Source organism: Notolabrus celidotus, chromosome 10 (genome assembly GCF_009762535.1).
Source record: "Notolabrus celidotus isolate fNotCel1 chromosome 10, fNotCel1.pri, whole genome shotgun sequence".
In the NCBI taxonomy this organism is placed as follows: Eukaryota; Metazoa; Chordata; class Actinopteri; order Labriformes; family Labridae; genus Notolabrus; species Notolabrus celidotus.
Window position 1 is genome coordinate 19742509 of NC_048281.1, and position 17018 is coordinate 19759526.

A 17018-nucleotide genomic window follows, 5' to 3' on the forward strand; every position below is an offset into this window, starting at 1 on the left:
TACTCAATGTGTGGATCAGATTGGGAGTTGTGTTTTGGCATCAACAGGCTTTTCCAACTTAGTAAACCTAAACGATATATTAACATTATCCAGAGCAACAACAAGCAAATGTTAAAGCTCCAGAAATATGTGGTGAAACTCATCGCTATAACATCTTTAACTCTGTTGATAAGTGTTTGCACACATGTTTTTAGAGTGAAGGCACAGTGGTGCCGCTAAATTGTAATTGTAAACTGTACATTGGTTCTAAGCCTAGACTGTAAATAATGGACGTAGTATCCGTGACGTCACCCATCTGTTTCTGAAGCGCTGTTTTGAAACCAATCGTCGGCGGGAACCATATTGGATGTGCTGAAGTCAACCAAACTGCTGTTGAGTTAGTGTGAGTAAAAGAGGTGGGCTTTGAGCCTCCTCGCCAACAGATACACTGTTCCCGCCTGTCACTCAAGTCAGCTGAACCTCTCATAGTGGAAAACTCGTAATCTTAATAACTTGCAAAATTGCAGTGTTATGAACCGTACCAACCCCCGTACAGTGTGAGCCGATCGAGAAATTAGCTATCCAGACTACACTCGTTTTTACACATGTTGATTTCTGCTGTAAAGATCAGCTTTTTTGAATTTGTGTGTACATGGTTTCTGGTACTCCTGGAGCCAGCCTCAAGCGAACACTTGAGAAACTGAAGTTTTTAACACTTCTGCATTGGCTTTAATTCTCGCGGCCGGAGGTTGCAGCTTGGTTCTAAGTGGTCAACCAGGTGATGGAATCTTTTGTTTTCAACAAGCTGCAGACGTTTTATACACAGAACAATTAAATGAACAATTAAGTAGGTTGTGTTATATTTTGCTATGTTACCACCACCCCTCCAAACATGAGCTGTGCACATATTCCAAGTTGCCATCGGGGCTGTTGGGATCAGAACAAGCATAAAATACCTCCAAACTGCTGAGCCTCTGTAATTAGCTTTCTCCATGCCACATTAGCTCTTTGCCCAGCGAGATGTACAGACCTACCAGCGCTGATGATTAAAAATAAGTTTCTTCAGCATTCTATACATAGTCTTGCCTGACACCTACCCACTCAAAGCAGTTTAAAACATTAAAAGTTACTATGAATTAATTGCCAGCCTTGTCATTGATAGGCTTGTTTTCTTATGGTGGTCATAAAAAATCATAACTGTAACTTTCAGTCTGTTTCATAAACAGTCAAAAACTCCTCACTGGAGCTTTAAATCAGTAGTTTGTGTCAAATTGTTATTTCATCGGTTGGTAGCCACGTAATAAGGAAGATAATGTATAGTGAGCATCATGTCAAGGTCCTGTTCACCCTGTCGAGACTCAATTCTGCCATAACTCCACTCACCATACACCATCCTGTAATTAAGAGGCCTCTTAAGGTCTTGATTTAAGTACGTAAGAGTGTTATTTTCTATATCTAATGATGTATTGCAGAGTGTTCAAGTGAGAACTCTCAGGCTTTAAGCCCACTAGCCAGGAAACACTTTGCAGAAAGGAGCATTGTGTTCCTATTTAGGTAAATGTCAGAGAACTGCTGTTGTTCCAGGAATGTACCCTAAATGCATGCGTTCAAGAGAGAACCCCCACGGCTTTCTCTCTGAGCACTGACGTTAGTTTGATTGAGTGCGTCACAGTTCCTTGCATTGTTCTGAATGGATGCGATGCCATTTACTAACTCAATGATCTTTCACGCTGTGTGCATATTAGATCTTTGTAGGGACAAAATGCCACTGCTTTGCAGAAATAAAGCAGGCTATGGGTTTAATATTTTCTTTATTTTGTATACAAAGGGGACTAAGTGTCTCTGGAGATGTTTATTTTTCCCAAGAAACCAACCATGCTTGAATCAGTGATCAATGGAAACATGCCAATGGCAAATGGACTGCACTTACATTGTGAGTTTCATCCTTAATGGACAGTATTTTTATGCTGCATCATAGCCTTCAGTGTTTTGTGTAATGTACATCACTGTGACAAACCCCTCTAGAGCCTGAGTACAACTTCTAGTATTCAACAATGATACTGAACTACCAGATCCGTCACAGTCTTCACAAAAACATATTATAGCATTGTGCCAAGCCTACTGCGCTGAATTGCACGACATGAAACACGTGTCCCATCTATTCCCTGAAGTATAATGAAGGATTTCAGTAGCTAGGTTTGTTGAACAATGAAAAGCTCACTATGTTGTCACAAAAATCTTACTCCAATGATGTCATGCAAGCCTTACAGTGTTAAGAAGCAGCCCTCTCTGCTCTGCATACCCACACTCCATCCACACATCCACGGAGGAAGAGCCAAGTTTCCATCTCTCGCTCTGCCACACAGGGATTCTCAATTCATCTGTGGAAAATTGGCTGAGTTTTCACTCGGTGAGAGTTGTGAAGTCCTATTTCCTTGCTGGCATGTATTGAAAGGAGAAGTGCGGGGCCTTCAGAGATTCACCCAGCTGTCTCATAAAAAGACCAACTCTTGATGGTGTAAAGAAGGATACAGAGGCGAAAACTTCACTCAGCTGAGAGATTAAGCATCATCTTTGTGTTGGCACTGAAAGAGCTTCGCATCGGCATTCAAGACTATAGACTATGCATAGCATTACAACCATGGTCTGGCTGAATAGTTGATTATGACTGGCTGCAGGGTGTCAATTCATTCTTGATAATTGACATCTTGTAAGACGTTCTAGTGAAACTGTCTCTATCTTAATTAACATGCCTGATGTCACAGCTTATGTTCAATCAGAAAAACGGGTGAAACTTCTGTTATATAAACACCACTGAGTATAGTCCTAATCAGTCACTTCCTTCAAACACCAAAGGATAGAGACTAAAAGCTTAACAAAATTACACTGCTGCTTTAGAGTTAGACTTTGAATCACATAAACCATTTCTGTCCCTAATTGTTGCCCAAACTATTTATGATCCTTTTCTCTTTTTAGCTGCCTCTCTGAAGCACTTTGTATCTCTGTTTTTTCTACATAGCTCTTTAAAAACAAGAAATGTTTATTGCCATCATCTTAAATCCCAGTTACCATTTAACCCTTTACTTCAGGCTGCAGCTGACAACAAACATGGCAGTTCATTGGCTCAAACTAATTCTCACTCTTTCAGGTGACAAGACTGGTTGGTTAACTAGCTAGTCTTGCTGTTGCACATACAGTCAAAATAAATCCAACTTATGTCAACTAATCATAAAGGTAGGAATGACATTGAATCCTGTTAGCATATGTTTTTCTATCTGCCTCATATCCAAGTTAAATGGCTCTATGAGTAGGCAATAAATGTCTCCTCCCCCTCAGACCTGTGATTGCAAAATGCATGAAACCATATAGTTTTGTATTTTTTTCCTTATGAAGTAACCATGGTATAAAGAGATGATGCCCGTCAAGTAGTTCATGAATTCCTACATCAGACATCTCATCTGTTGTCCTTCATTACATGGCCTAAATCTTAAGAACTGAGTATGTTAGAAGCTATAGGGTGATCTGATAACACTGATACCTTCAAAAGCCACTGACTTTGACTATTTCTATATGACATTATTACCTGTCAGTGTTAAATACTTATCCTGATTGGTCTAAACCCCATGACAACAATGACTAATTCTCAAAAGCAACACCAGGGATATTCTGATCACACACTTCATATCAAGAGAAGTCCAGAGGCATGTCACAAAATTTGATTTACCTTCAAATCAGAATCTTATTTTAAACTCAGTGGGCCCACACTCAATTAACACACACCGAAGCTGGCATATAACAGCATAGAACCACATGAAAAGTCTCTGTTGCAGGCCTGATGCCAGGCTTGTGAGCAGTGAGGCCCACAACTTACATTCACTTTACTCAAGTAAGCAGAAAATGAAACAGCAATACCTTATTGAATACTTCCAGTCCAGTCTGCAAGGGTCACCAGTCGCTCGGATTCTGGAGAAGTACAAGAGGGCATGCAGATGTCCATCAATGGTCTCTGTGGATTTAACCAGTCCCCGATCTCCATGAAAAACTAGATGGCTAATAGATGTCAGAGAAGAGGACGGCACCGACTCTAAAGTGTGATCCAGTGACTCTGCAGCAAGATCCAGTGGCTGTGCAGCTTGATCCAGTGACACTGCAGCGTGATCCAGTGACTCTGCAGCGTGATCCAGTGAATTAACGCTGTAGTGTAGTCAGAAATGATGAAGCAAATCCTTTAGTGTTTGCTGGGTTAAGTTACCCGTGGCTAAGGTCCATTCATTTGGCCACGCTCCATATGCTAATGAGACAGCAAGGTAAAACAAATGCCAACACATGAACACCTGTGTGAAATACGTCGAGTGAAAATGTAGAAATCTAACTGCTCACAGACAGGAAGTGTGGTTTTACTTTTATAGACTGATGTAATTCTGAAAACATCAAACACACATTTGTTTGCACCAACTTTGCACAGACTTTTCCTCCGTTGCGACTCTGTCAATCAAGCTCTCCAAACTTAGCACAGGTTCTCATTTCCTGTTTTTGAACACCTGTCAATTAACTGCCTCAACCAATCCATTTCACACATACCACTTCCTCTTACAAACATGAACTTTTCAAAATAAAACAATAGTTATAACGCCTGCATCTTCTAAACTTCTTTACTACATTTTATCTCAATACCTCAAACATGAAATAGCTTTTTAATAATATTTATGATAAACCCTCTCAACTATATTCAACCCTATTCAAATGAAAGTGACTGTGTATCTTTTCAGTCTGTTTTTAACCAGATCACATATTTTCTAATAACTTAATACTACTTTTGATTTTAACACATTGGATGGAAATTTTTACCTCATGGTTACAAATATATTTAGATTATACAGATTACAATTAGAAATCCTGGTATCAGATATCAGTCAAATAAATGGACAACATGGAGGTAGTTTTAGTAGCGTCACCCTTTGGTTTTTGTATAGACTTTATGTGTTTTTCTCACATTCTGAGTTACATATTACACTCAATTGAGTGGTTGTGGAATAATTGGACACCCTTCATCCTCCCCTCCCTAGTCCCCCCCTAGTCCCTCCACACATACACACACATCAGGATGTAAAATCAGGGTTCACAATATATCACTGAAATCAAAAACAACAGTAAATAAATATACCCATAGAAATACATAAGCATATATATATATATATATATATATATATATATATATATATATATATATATATATATATACATCTACACGGGTGCATACATGGACACATGCATACAATTGGAGAAGAGGCCGATATACACAAGTCAAATAAATAGACAACATGGAGGTAGTCTTAGTGGAGTCCCCCTTTGGTTTTTGAAGGGATGTTTTTACAGTTTAGTGGTCAATTCTTCAATGGGAAATAATGTTTAGCAACAAGATCCATAAGAAAGCATCCACCACATACAAGCAGAGCAGAATAAAGATAATTGGAAAATGCTAATTACTGCTGCACCAGAAATAACATTAAAACCTATGCATCCACCATCCTTTGAGAGTCCAAGCCTTACATACAAGAGACACCAGTCTGAAAAACAGTGTCTGGCAGTATTGTAATTTTCATTAATAAAAGTATGGAAATGCAAATTCACCCATTACAGTACATACCCAGAAAAAATCACAATCCAACACTTTCAGGGGTCATCTTGTCTGCAGTCTTTCCCCTGGTAGGATTAGAGGGTTGGTATCAATGTTGTCTCTATGGGTTTGAAGGATATACATGTTAACTATCCAATCAAAAGCCGGACACGGTCACATTAATTAAAATATTAAGAAACCAGTTTGAGCTGAACCATGGTCTGGTGTGTATAGCCTCAGCTGGTCTTCAATGACCTTCATCTGTGGTCCCATGGTTAAGCAAGGTCCCACTGCACTGAGGTACTGTATGTCTAATTAGGATGCATTTTTAAAAGCAGCCCATTGACAAGGACCATTTAATGGAAAATTGATCTACAGTATAATCTGCTCTCAGTCAGGCAGGATGTAAGATCTTCAATGTGACAACAGAGTCCATTTATACGAATATACAGAAAGTTTTTTGTTTTTTTTACTTACATACTTAAGAGTAGTGAGGTTCAAAGATTTAGAAGTATTTATGAGGCAAGGATCTAAACCGGTCAAAGTTTTTCAAGCATTATAGACTTAAGGCCACATGCTAAAATGTTTTGGTGATATTGAAGGGAAACAGAACAATCAGTCCTTCATTATAAATCTTTCATATTGTGTTGAAGGCTACATGAGGCCAATGACCAAAGAGACTCAGAGTTCTACTTTAATTGTTGGGTTGTTAAACATCAGGGAAGCTCATAATGAACATTCACTAGTGAACAAAACTGTGAATAACTTGAATGAATGAGCCAGACACAAAATAAGTCCTGAAGCTGATTAAAATGAAAAATGTGATCACTTCATGCTTTGGCCTCCATCAGATCTCAACTCTTGGTTTTTCAACATGTCCTCTCCACAAATACTATGAAGAATGTGTAGAATTACTTCAGCTTTATGTTGTACGTTTAATGTTCACTTGGCTTTTATTGAAGAGTTTTGTAATTTCATTGCCAAGGCTAGCCTTCTCACATGGAAATTGTTTCACTTTGAAGTGACAAAAGGCAGTTAACCTTGAACTCAGTGGCTCACAAGACACTTGTGATCAGATCAAAGCAGTGAAAAAACAACCCAAAGCACATTTTCTTTTGTGAGAATGCATCAGCTGGACAAGTGTTGGCAGAATACTTAGAGAAGTTTTCTGTGGAAGAAAACAGTTTTGTCAATGCCAGACTTTTGATGGCCTTACATCTTATTGAAACACTTCATGTCTCCTGTCCTTGTCCTACTTTTGCAACTGTGACTCTTTTGTCCTCTGGTCTCTGTAAACAAAAAAATCTAATTTATGGCAAACTTCAGGGCAAAAAGACATGATGTTTTTTATATGGCATGAGGCAGCTTATACAGAGTATTTGCTCCCAGTGTGAATAAAAAGTATTTAATCATTATTTTACTGTTTTTCCTTGTTACTTTTTGTCACAAGGTAAAAGCATAACTCATTCTTGTGTGATGCAGGTAAAAGTTTTAATTTGGAGAATAGAGATTGAATTTAACCCCAATCAAAATTATGGGTTGATATGTAAGGCTTGATTTAGGGCTAACACTTTCTGCTCTTCTGTATGTGTTGCAGGTTAACTTCAAACACACAGAAAGGAACTTGATAAACTCCGTAAGTATGGAAGTCAAGGACATGTTTCGGAGCCTACATTTTTCTTTGATGTCTTGTCAAACCATTTAAGACCACCGGCAATAATAGTTGCCAAAGTTTATTTATGTAATTTTTCACGTGCAAATTCATTTCCAAGTCTCATACATGTTTTTTTAAAACACCTTTGAACCTTTTTTTTCATAAACATCCTGTCATATGACATTGTAGAGTTCCTGATCTACTTTACATAAGGCATGGCAACAACAAACCTTCAAAATAAAATAAATAACGAAACAGTTAGTGAGATTCCTTGCATCTTGCTTATTTTAACTGTACAGCGTGTAGGAATGGGAATATTTGGCGATGTCTAGCAGTCAAATTCTGGATTGAAACACTCCCCTGCTCACTCTCTCATGAGTGAAGCTATGGTGGCCTTAAAGGACAAGAAGCTCCAGTGATGAATGAAAAGTGTGATTCTCATTTTCTGTTTTTACAGTCAAAAACATCTATAAGTAAAAATGTATTTACACACAACAACCAACCCTTTCTTCTTCTTTTTTTCTTTTTCCTCCTTCATTTTTTCGTCTTCAATTTTTCTTTTTTCTCATCTTCTATACCTTTTTTTTCTTCTTCCTCTTACAATCACTAAATACAAAACTGCAAATCTTACTAGTTTGTACATTCTGTGCTACTGTAAAAACATTGCTTAAAGGGGACATATCATGCTTTTTTCATCAATATATATTGGTCTAAGAGGTCCCAAAAACATGTATTTAAAGTTTATGCTCAAAAAAACACTTTGAAATCAGATTTTGGCATGCCTGAAAAGTCCTTTTCTTCATTCCTCATCAGAACACTCTGTTTTCCCTCTGACCACGCCCCCTCCGGAAGTGGATGTGCCTCGGCTCTCCAGCACGTTGATCTAATGTTTACATGTTGGCTGAATATACACGGCTGCTCAGAGATCGCGTTACTTCAACCCTCTGAATCTGATCCTGACGGAGAGGCGCCTGTAGCAGGACCTTTCTGAAGGATTGGTCATAGATTTAGTGTTTCTTGTTGTTTTATTTATCAGTATGTAGACGTGTGTCTTGGTACACAGCTACGAGCATGTAGCTATGTGGCTATGCTAACTAGCGCTAGCACTTATCCATGATAAATCATCCACTAGATCTTCAAATCTGCAGACGTGGGGAGTAAACCCGACCTCTGCCAGAAAGGCAGCGGGACCTTTTATGAAGGATTGGTCACAGATTTAGTGTTTCTTGTTGTTTTATTTGTCAGTATGTCGACGTGTGTCTTGGTACACAGCTACAGCTACAGCTACAGCTATGAACATATAGCTATGTGGCTATGCTAATTAGCGCTAGCACTTATCCATGACAAATAAAAATCATCCACTATATCTTCAAATCTGCAGACGTGGGGAGTAAAACCGACCTTTGCGTTTATTAAGAAAGCCTACAACTAGCATGCCTCCCTCCTAAGCTCCTTGTTGGCACATATTTGTGCAGGTAATGAAAAACGGGGGAGGGATTCAGTATTATTTTATACAGTCTATGGGCTGAACAAGCTCCGAGCTCTGACTCCGTGACAGACCGGATATTGTTGTTACGTAACAAAAACACGGAAGTCTGAAACGGCTCGTTTCACACACATTTACAGAAAGGTGTAGAAATCAAAACAGGGGCAGAATGGATTTTTTTCATTCTTGGGGGGTTTGTAGACATGCCAGGGACACATATTTCAGGTAAAGAACCATTAAAAAGTCAATTTTGCATGATATGTCACCTTTAATGTTTGATTAATGGTTTTAAAACCATTTCAAATTGTATTAATATTTCAAAACTGTGTCCACCTGTGACAATGAAAGCCAACTCTTCAGTGTTAGCTACACTGAGATGACCAAGAGAGGTACAAAATTATTTTTTCTTTAAATGTCGTAAAAGTTATTTATTGTTATTTTTAAAGATGTGATTTTAATTCTTTCATTTTCATATTTTTTTTAAATTTAAATTACTGTGTTGTAATGTTTAAAGCTTTGAGCGCTTTCATAGGCTATAAATGCAAAACAAATGCATTTGTCGATTTTTTAAACAAATTTAAATTGTTCTCCTTCCTGTTTAAACAACAAAATTGTTCTGGATACAGAAAGCTCCATGAATAAAAACAATTTAATCATGTTAATTTTTAGTGTTCTAATTCAAATTTCATTATTATAGTGGTAGATGCACTGTATGCGCCGACCAACTACAACAGTTGCCACTGACTGAAATAAGATTTTCTAAGAAAGAGAGGAAAAAATGGAGGAGATAAATGCAGAACATGTTCATGTGAGACTTAAATAACATGATTATGAGCATAAAAAAAACACTGAATAAAGGAGAAATCAGCACTGTGCAGATCATAAAGGTCTTGGTGATTTGAGATTTACTGTAAATCATAATAGTGTGGTGTGTTGCCATGGTTGCTGTTCAACCCACCACCTATTTCTGCAAACTTATGTTACAGGAAATGTCAATGCACCAAGCTTAAGGCAGCTGTATCTGCAGCTGTTTTTTTTTATTTTTGTCACTTATTTAAAACTGCTTCACCTTTCAATCGATTTGTGAGAAGAGAGGAGTATTTAAACCTTTGTGCTTTCACACCTTAATGTCGTGTGAGATCCTCATGAGTCATGCAATTTGGGTGCAATGGTGTGAAACTGAAGCGTATGTTCCTGTCTTAGTGTTGCTTGTCGAGTGAAGTAAAGTTTTCAGTTTGCAAATGTCTAGTTTGATAGCATGAAGTACAAATAATCTCCACCTTGAGCTCCAGTTTGTTTTGCCAGCCAAAATATTTTGAATAGTGTGAGTCAAGAGCAACAGACAGACACAACATATCATTGTACGGTTGTAGTTCAGTCACCAAACATCTCGTCCTAGTCCAGTCTTGAGTGCACAGTGTTCAAGCTGAGCATGAGTCCAAGTCACTAAAGAAGAATCTGAGTCAAGTCTCCATTACCTGGGTCCACATGGGGTCATCATAATCATATTATTATCAATTATAAGAAGGACCACAATGGGATCACTGTAGGTTTCTAATACAGGAAAAATATCTCCAACCCCCTGCTTTTAATCAGCATTAGCTAGCAGCTACCTTACAGTAATATAATCAACAGTCCAGGAAATGTGAATCTCACTTACTTTTCTAGGTGCATCCTGGACAGATGTCTGTTAAAGTTTAAGTTTGTCTTCATCTTTTCCTCAGTGGTTTCTTTAAATATGTTGCACTGCTCTTGCATGCTTCGCTGGAAAATCTTTGAGAGCAAAACTAACGATTTGTGACACCTCTTTAGCACCCTGGCAGGAACTATTGCTGATTAAGACAGTATGTCATGCATGTAGTTGACCATATGGCAGCTCTAACTCGAAACTGAATAAATTATTTGGGCCTTAAACAAAAAAAGACAAAAACAATGAAAGAGTCTATGAATAAATCCTTCTGGGTTCTCATCTGCATCTTCTGAGTCTCACTGAAGTCAACGTTTGAGCCCTGAGGCTAAGATCGAGTCATTAGTACTCAAGTTGGACTTGAGTCAAAGTCTTGTACTTGAGTGCCACAACACTGACAGGAATATTAAAGATATACTTAAAAGGATCTTCAAGAATCTTTCTCATTCTTGCATCTCTTTTGTTTTTAAACTAAGCCTTACAGTAAGACAGATCTGGTCCTCCTTGAAGGCGAAACACCCAAAACCAGGAAAGGCAAGTAGTCCAACTTTACAAAGTACACATGGTTATGTACATTTGTAAGACAACAAAACATATGGCCCAACAAAGACAGTCTTCATGGTTCGAGATAGAAGTGGCTCTGGATTACAAAAGTTATTCTGTTACTGAAATATTGTCAGTGATTACAGTTACGGGTTGAACCACTCAGCCTAAAATGTGCATCTGGTCTCGCAGTTTCACTAAAGTATAGAATGACAATGATTCCAAAACCAGGTGTTCTTCAGCCCACTCTTAGTCCTCAGGCTAAAGTACTACTGAGAGAACTGAGGGGGGCTCTTCACCTTTCTGATGTCCTGAGGAGAGCCTGTTCATCACTATTATGAGAACTAATGTGGCTGTCTATTAACTCAACACCTTATGTCTTTTTTGACCCTCTCCTACAGGCTCAAGCAACTCCATGGTGCGACGATAAAGGGCAATGCAGGAAGCTGGGGAATAAGCATTAAAAATGAATAAAATAAATGAATGCAAAGAAAAATGCAGACTCCAGATTTTCCCTGGATAAAATCTGATTGTGCCCCCTGAAAGCAAATTCCTGTTTGCCAGCTGATTGTGAGGTTTTCATACTAAAACATTTTCTCAGCTGTTTCTGGTCAGGCTCCAACAGCAGTGCATCTTTGCCTTTCATATTCAGTGATTTTTGTCTTCAGTTAGTTTAGAGTCTGAAGGAAAGCTCATGCAAAAGCAATAAACAGCCAGGGGGCAGGAATTCAGCTGCACATACTGGCCAACTTCACAAGCCTCACACTCCCCAGCCTGTCCAAAAAATCATTAAAAATCAAGTCATTTGGGCTCTATTTTTTTCTAAAAGGCAGTGTCTTCAAAGAGAAGATATTTAGAGGGCTAGCTATTCAACTGAGCTTGAACTTAGTCACTCAGTTTTTAATTTTATATTTGCTTCAGTGATTAGATGTGACAACTCGTGCTTTGAGGATTCTTGTATGTTTTCTTATTAATGTTATAAATAAGTGGTGCATTACTTCAGACAGTCTAGGCTTGTGGTTTTCCTGTGGCTGAAGACTTGGTGCTGCGGTTTTTGCCTCGCATTACAAGTTTTTTTTAAGTTCTGAAAGTTCTTTCAGAGATAAATAACTTTGGCTCTAACACTCTTCAAGCTTTAGGGGCCAAGGTGATATACAGCTGGCCAAGAGGAAAGAACTGAAAGTACTGTAAGTCTTTTCTGGTGCCAGATGAGCTGACCCTACAGACTTCCATCTCCTGGAAAAATGGCTTCTTGCTCCCTGCAGTTTCACAATCCCAGAATTAACTGTGGAGGTATGGAGTGTCATGTTAGAGACATCCAGGTCAGAAATGGGTGAAAAGGATGATGTATATGCTAGTTAGCGTATACTGATGTGAATTTGAATCCCAACCATAGACTGTATAAAATATGGACGTAGTATCTGTGACGTCACCCATCTGTTTCTGAAGAGCTGTTTGAGGCAAATCTGCGGCGGCAGCCATATTGCTGCTGTCGAGCCAGTGTAACGTAAAGAGGCGGAGTTTGAGCCTCCTAGCCAACAGCTACAGTGTTCCTGCAGTCAGCTGTGCCTCTCATTGGAAGACTCGTAATCTCAATATCTTCGAAATTGCCATGTTAGAAAAAAATTAACCCCCCTCACAGTGTGTGCCGTTCGAGAAATGAGATATCCAGACTACACTCATCTTTTGTACCAGGCTGTAAACATGTTTATTTCTGCTGCAAAGATCATCTTTTTCCCATTCATGTAAAGTTGTGCTCATAAGTTTACATACCCTGGCAGAATTTGTGATTTTTTTGGCCATTTTACAGAGAATATGAATGATAAGAGAAAAGCTTTTTTTTCACTCATGGTTATTGGTTGAGTGAAGCAAAATTTTTATCAAACAACCGTGTTTACTCTTTTTATATTATAATGACAACAGAAACTACCCAAGAAACCATAAATTCTGCCAGAGTATGTAAACTTATGAGCACAACTGTATGTGACTTCCGCTTCTTCCAGAGCCAGCCTCAACCGGATCCTCCATGAACTGCAACTTTTATCACTGCCGCATTAGACTCATATTTTTAGAGCGGAGGTTACCGCTTGGTGAAAAGGCTTCCCTTACTAGTTTTTGCCTCATCATCAGCAGGAAGAGGTGAAATCACCTTTCAATGGATTGGTTTGACATGACGTGTGTGATCTTGTCATCCCTGACATTGATCTATTCATAATTTATAACTGTTGTTAAGGAGGCTTGACCAATCAAAGTTAAAGGTGACATATCACGCTTTTTTTTTAAAAATATATATTGGTCTAAGAGGTCCCCAAAACATGTCTTTAAAGTTTATGCTCAAAAAACACTTTGAAATCAGATTTTGGCATGCCTGAAAAGTCCTTTTCTTCAGTCCTCTTCAGAACACTCTGTTTTCCCTCTTACCACGCCCCCTCCGGAAGTGGATGTGCCTCGGCTCTCCAGCACGTTGATCTAATGTTTACATGTTGGCTGAATATACACGGCTGCTCAGAGATCGCGTTACTTCAACCCTCTGAATCTGATCCAGAATCTGATCCTGACGGAGAGGCGCCTGCAGCAGGACCTTTCTGAACGATTGGTCATAGATTTAGTGTTTCTTGTTGTTTTATTTATCAGTATGTCGACGTGTGTCTTGGTACACAGCTACAGCTACAGCTACAGCTATGAACATGTAGCTATGTGGCTATGCTAACTAGCGCTAGCACTTATCCATGACAAATAAAAATCATCCACTAGATCTTCAAATCTGCAGACGTGGGGAGTAAAACCGACCTCTGCCAGAAAGGCAGCGGGACCTTTTCTGAAGGATTGGTCACAGATTCTGTGTGTTTCAGACGTGGGGAGTAAAACCGACCTTTGTGTTTATTAAGACAGCCTACAACTAGCATGCCTCCCTCCTAAGCTCCTTGTTAGCACACATTTGTGCAGGTAATGAAAAACGGGGGAGGGATTCAGTATTATTTTATACAGTCTATGGGCTGAACAAGCTCTGAGCTCTGACTCCGTGACAGACCGGATATTGTTGTTATGTAACAAAAACACGGAAGTCTGAAACGGCTCGTTTCACACACATTTACAGAAAGGTGTAGAAATCAAAACAGGGGCAGAATGGATTTTTCTCGAGGGGTTTGTAGACATGCCAGGGACACATATTTCAGGTAAAGAACCATTAAAAAGTCAATTTTGCATGATATGTCACCTTTAAGTGTTTTACACCCCCCCTTGAGAACAACACTGATATAATTTTATAATTTAAGTCTGACACTGACAAGTTTATTGAGGTCAGACAGAAAAATATCTAATAAACCTGAGTTTTTCCTGTTGTTGTTTTTAATGGAGAAACATTTCCTTTCACCACCACCAACCAATCAAATCCCCCTATAATTTGATCCAGGGCCTGTTACCAGAAGCTCCAAGTGTGTCCAGGGTTTGTCTCTAACAAAAAAAAAAACACTGACTAAGCAAAAAAAAATTCTGTTTTTACTTACTCCAACTACTCCATCCCTCATAAGCTCTTGAGGTCCATTGGTGGTGAAATCTCCCTCCTGCACTTGAAAATATGGGAGGGGCTGCTCAGCTTGTCCTTCTGTTCCTTCTTCCATATCACATATCATAAATTCCCCTAAACTATAACAGCTCCAGGGGAAAAAAGTTGTCTGCACATAGCCTTTCCTGAATACTGCTAAGCTTTGTATAGGATTTGTAGCACAGAATGAGAAAAGGGTAAAAATAGTTTTGAGCACAGTGTAAATAACTCAACTTGTAACATATATATTGTCTGTGAAGGTTCTCAGTCATCCAGGTCATGGTAATCCAAAGCTTGATCCATAAGGCAACTGGACTGGTTGCCTATACTACTATATTGTAACTTTATATTATATATCTTATAATGAATAACCATTGTTTTGAAAATGGACTGTATAAATCATTGGATGTGATAACCAGAGAGTTTTTTAGACACCAGACTGGACAACCATTTGCAGCATCCAATTATCAGTCCAAGCAGGAATCAGCAGATGTTCAACCCCCATCGCGCACAGTTAACCTAATACAAGGCGTTTAGGATGAGTCATGGATTCTATGAAAAAAAAGATGCATGAAATAAAGAAGAGGGCCTGACACTGTTTTGCACACACATAATAGCTCGACATATGTTAGTCTCCATCAGAATAGGAGTACAGAGGCTTAATGATACCCTTTGATGAAAGCTAATTTTTCACCACGGGGCTCTGGGGAGGGTGGTTATGATGGTTGAATGGTAATTCAAACGCTTGGTCCATCCTGAAAGGTTTCATAATAATTCACTACCATAAAAGTTTCATTTCCCACAGAGGATGAACCTTTATGACTTAGTGCCACCATGTGGTTTACTCTCATGGTTTTAAACAACATGCTTCCAGAACAATTGGATAAATTGCCATGATGGTTTGTAGAGATATTTTAGGTCTGTAGAGCATAAAAACAAAGACTTTATCTCAAGACATAAGCCACCAGGGGCTTAAATATATCACCTTACCCACCCAACACAACACCTAAACACGCAAAATGGACAAGCAAAAATGTCAGCACAGACAGTCATTGTTCCAAGACAACAATCCTTGCCTCCTCTGAGATGCAATAAAGGGCTTGTTACTTTCATTAGAGATGATTCATAACCAGGGCAAACAATATTACAATGGAAGTGCGAGGAAAGAAAACAGACAGTATTTGGTCTTACAAAAACAGGTTTGCAAGGGATGTAGATACATAGAAATGCTCCAGTGCGATGTCTGTGCTTAACAGTTGTAGCTTTTTCCTTTTTTCCTTGATTTACACACCTCGACCAGATGTTCTCTTAAAGGTTTCTACAGTTGTGTCACTATCATATATGGTGTAGCATTATTCCATGCACCTCTGCCTGTGCCAGCTGCACCAACAGAAAGAAGCTCAAACCTCTGCAGTGTTTTTTATTTCCAGTCATGGTCAAAATGGCTCAGTGGGAAGATACACCTTCATTGTAACTCTGTGCGATGTGCTCTGATGCTTTCTTGCCCCTTAGGCTGCATACTTATTTTTTTTTAGTAACAGATTTTCCATGAGTTATTCACACTGTTTTTTTCCCAGCACTACAAACACTTGACTTAAAAGATCACTTTGCTGTTTTTACACATGCAGATCAGTCCCTCAAATATGACTCTGCCTTTGACAACAGTGGCATTGTGCCGCCTAAGGCTCTGGAGGATATTTTTTCTGAATAAGTGCAACAAAACACGATGACTTGATCAAAACTAATGCTTAGCTGTTTACAATTCAGTCATTGGTGGTGTTGGTTTATAGGGATGGGTGGTTTGTTTTTTTAGGTTGGGTTGTGTGAGGTACTTTATTATACCCACAGGGGGGCATCTGTTTTGGAGAAAATAGGCAAATAACTGACACAGAAGCTAGGCCATCAACTTCTGGGTCAACTCTACAGCATAGACTAGCTGGTTTTAAGAAACTGATCAAAACACTAATGTCAGTGTAAGTGTAGGCCGTATTTAGAATGTTTTAAAACCGTACGTTGCTGTCAGCGAGCTCATTTCTTTAGATGCAGAACATCCGTATCCCTCTGCCTTCAGTACACTGAGCAGCTAATCAGATTTAAGTCAACTTGACTTTTGCCCAGTGTACTGATATAATGTGAATTATGACATTTTTGCATCTCAGGTTGACATAATTTTAAGCACCAAATGCCAAAGATTATACAGCGGACACAGTCATGTCTGTAGATTCTGTTAGTTCAGCTCAGACTTCCCCTTCAACGACGATCACAGTACATTTTGATGAAATAAACATATCATGTGGACCATGGGTTGTGTCATTATGTAATTACAAAACAGTGAGAGCCAAAAGTAAGACAAACTGAAATGTAGCTTTTCTGGTTTTCGGATTTAACTTCTAAAAATTGAAGAAAGCTAGCGATGTTCATTAAAGCAGGGGATTTTGGTTGGTGAGTGATGCAAACTGCAGCCGTGTATTAGCCACGGGTATCTGATTCGTAAAGGTCCTGAAATAC

General features: G+C 38.9%; 2 long non-coding RNA genes across 5 annotated transcripts in view; one reads left to right on the forward strand and one right to left on the reverse strand.

The window, feature by feature from the left end:
* The window catches only part of LOC117820775, a 202914-nt gene extending 198418 nt beyond the window's left edge, over positions 1–4496 (reverse strand). For all 4 annotated transcript variants that reach the window (XR_004632835.1, XR_004632834.1, XR_004632836.1 and 1 more), the window contains exon 1: positions 3892–4496. This is a non-coding gene — a long non-coding RNA (uncharacterized LOC117820775). The remainder of the gene's footprint in view (positions 1–3891) is intronic.
* On the forward strand, positions 3816–11418 carry LOC117820777. Its single transcript, XR_004632839.1, has 3 exons — positions 3816–4286; positions 7194–7232; positions 11368–11418. It is a non-coding gene; the product is annotated as an uncharacterized LOC117820777 (long non-coding RNA).
* Positions 11419–17018: the final 5600 nt, after the last annotated feature.